General features: G+C 48.3%; 1 protein-coding gene across 1 annotated transcript in view; it reads right to left on the bottom strand.

The window, feature by feature from the left end:
• The window catches only part of SLC37A3 (solute carrier family 37 member 3), a 36,101-nt gene extending 33,847 nt beyond the window's left edge, over positions 1-2,254 (bottom strand). The window contains exon 1 of the mRNA XM_075210381.1: positions 2,060-2,254. The gene's annotated coding sequence lies outside the window, so the exon portion shown is untranslated. The remainder of the gene's footprint in view (positions 1-2,059) is intronic.
• Positions 2,255-3,129: the final 875 nt, after the last annotated feature.

Below are 3,129 nucleotides of genomic sequence, written 5' to 3'. Positions count from 1 at the left end.
TAGCATACCTCTATGATAACACTGTACTTCTAGGACAACAGCACTAAGCATACCTCTATGATAACACTGTAACCTCTAGGACTACAGCACTAAGCATACCTCTATGATAACACTGTATCTCTAGGACTACAGCACTAAGCATACCTCTATGATAACACTGTACCTCTAGGACTACAGCACTAAGCATACCTCTATGATAACACTGTATCTCTAGGACTACAGCACTAAGCATACCTCTATGATAACACTGTACCTCTAGGACTACAGCACTAAGCATACCTCTATGATAACACTGTATCTCTAGGACTACAGCACTAAGCATACCTCTATGATAACACTGTACCTCTAGGACTACAGCACTAAGCATACCTCTATGATAACACTGCACCTCTAGGACTACAGCACTAAGCATACCTCTATGATAACACTGCACCTCTAGGACTACAGCACTAAGCATACCTCTATGATAACACTGTACCTCTAGGACTACAGCACTAAGCATACCTCTATGATAACACTGTACCTCTAGGACTACAGCACTAAGCATACCTCTATGATAACACTGTACCTCTAGGACTACAGCACTAAGCATACCTCTATGATAACACTGCACCTCTAGGACTACAGCACTAAGCATACCTCTATGATAACACTGTATCTCTAGGACTACAGCACTAAGCATACCTCTATGATAACACTGTATCTCTAGGACTACAGCACTAAGCATACCTCTATGATAACACTGCACCTCTAGGACTACAGCACTAAGCATACCTCTATAACACTGTACCTCAAGGACTACAGCACTAAGCATACCTCTATGATAACACTGTACCTCTAGGACTACAGCACTAAGCATACCTCTATAACACTGTACCTCAAGGACTACAGCACTAAGCATACCTCTATGATAACACTGTACCTCTAGGACTACAGCACTAAGCATACCTCTATGATAACACTGTACTTCTAGGACTACAGCACTAAGCATACCTCTATGATAACACTGTACCTCTAGGACTACAGCACTAAGCATACCTCTATGATAACACTGCACCTCTAGGACTACAGCACTAAGCATACCTCTATGATAACACTGCACCTCTAGGACTACAGCACTAAGCATACCTCTATAACACTGCACCTCTAGGACTACAGCACTTAGCATACCTCTATGATAACACTGTACCTCTAGGACTACAGCACTAAGCATACCTCTATAACACTGCACCTCTAGGACTACAGCACTAAGCATACCTCTATGATAACACTGTATCTCTAGGACTACAGCACTAAGCATACCTCTATGATAACACTGTACCTCTAGGACTACAGCACTAAGCATACCTCTATGATAACACTGTACCTCTAGGACAACAGCACTAAGCATACCTCTATGATAACACTGCACCTCTAGGACTACAGCACTAAGCATACCTCTATGATAACACTGTACCTCTAGGACTACAGCACTAAGCATACCTCTATGATAACACTGTACCTCTAGGACTACAGCACTAAGCATACCTCTATGATAACACTGCACCTCTAGGACTACAGCACTAAGCATACCTCTATAACACTGCACCTCTAGGACTACAGCACTAAGCATACCTCTATGATAACACTGCACCTCTAGGACTACAGCACTAAGCATACCTCTATGATAACACTGTACCTCTAGGACTACAGCACTAAGCATACCTCTATGATAACACTGTACCTCTAGGACTACAACACTAAGCATACCTCTATGATAACACTGTACCTCTAGGACTACAGCACTAAGCATACCTCTATGATAACACTGCACCTCTAGGACTACAGCACTAAGCATACCTCTATAACACTGCACCTCTAGGACTACAGCACTAAGCATACCTCTATGATAACACTGCACCTCTAGGACTACAGCACTAAGCATACCTCTATGATAACACTGTACCTCTAGGACTACAGCACTAAGCATACCTCTATGATAACACTGTACCTCTAGGACTACAGCACTAAGCATACCTCTAGGACTAGTGACATAACTGTAGTAACAATAATACTGCACCTCCGGGCACTTGGGTGTCACCAGCCTCCGCAGACCCTCCGGTGTCCCCGCTCATCGGTTCAGAACCGGCAGCTGTCCTGTGCTGACGTCACCACTTCTGTCCTTCCGGCATCACGTGACGGCCGCCCTGCGCGGGGCACGCCGGGAGTTGTAGTTCGGGGCAGGGCTGGATGTGATACTGACTGGACCTTGTCCTGGAGATGTCATCTTTCCTCCCAGCCTGCTCCCACCTAGTGCTGGAGATGTCATCTGTCCTCCCAGCCTGCTCCTACCTAGTGCTGGAGATGTCATCTCTCCTCCCAGCCTGCTCCCACCTAGTGCTGGAGATGTCATCTCTCCTCCCAGCCTGCTCCCACCTAGTGCTGGAGATTTTATCTCTCCTCCCAGCCTGCTCCCACCTAGTGCTGGAGATGTCATCTCTCCTCCCAGCCTGCTCCCACCTAGTGCTGGAGATGTCATCTCTCCTCCCAGCCTGCTCCCACCTAGTGCTGGAGATTTTATCTCTCCTCCCAGCCTGCTCCCACCTAGTGCTGGAGATGTCATCTCACCTCTCAGCCTGCTCCCACCTAGTGCTGGAGATGTCATCTCACCTCCCAGCCTGCTCCCAGCTAGTGCTGGAGATGTCATCTCACCTCCCAGCCTGCTCCCACCTAGTGCTGGAGATGTCATCTCACCTCCCAGCCTGCTCCCAGCTAGTGCTGGAGATTTTATCTCTCCTCCCAGCCTGCTCCCACCTAGTGCTGGAGATGTCATCTCTCCTCCCAGCCTGCTCCCACCTAGTGCTGGAGATGTCATCTCTCCTCCCAGCCTGCTCCCACCTAGTGCTGGAGATTTTATCTCTCCTCCCAGCCTGCTCCCACCTAGTGCTGGAGATGTCATCTCTCCTCCCAGCCTGCTCCCACCTAGTGCTGGAGATTTTATCTCACCTCCCAGCCTGCTCCCACCTAGTGCTGGAGATGTCATCTCACCTCCCAGCCTGCTCCCACCTAGTGCTGGAGATGTCATCTCACCTCCCAGCCTGCTCCCACCTAGTGCTGGAGATGTCATCTCACCTCCCAGCCTGCTCCCAC

The sequence above is a fragment of the Mixophyes fleayi genome, chromosome 4 (genome assembly GCF_038048845.1).
Source record: "Mixophyes fleayi isolate aMixFle1 chromosome 4, aMixFle1.hap1, whole genome shotgun sequence".
Lineage (NCBI taxonomy): Eukaryota > Metazoa > Chordata > Amphibia > Anura > Limnodynastidae > Mixophyes > Mixophyes fleayi.
The sequence above is the reverse complement of the archived record's forward strand: the minus strand, read 5'-3'. Positions and strand labels throughout refer to the sequence as shown.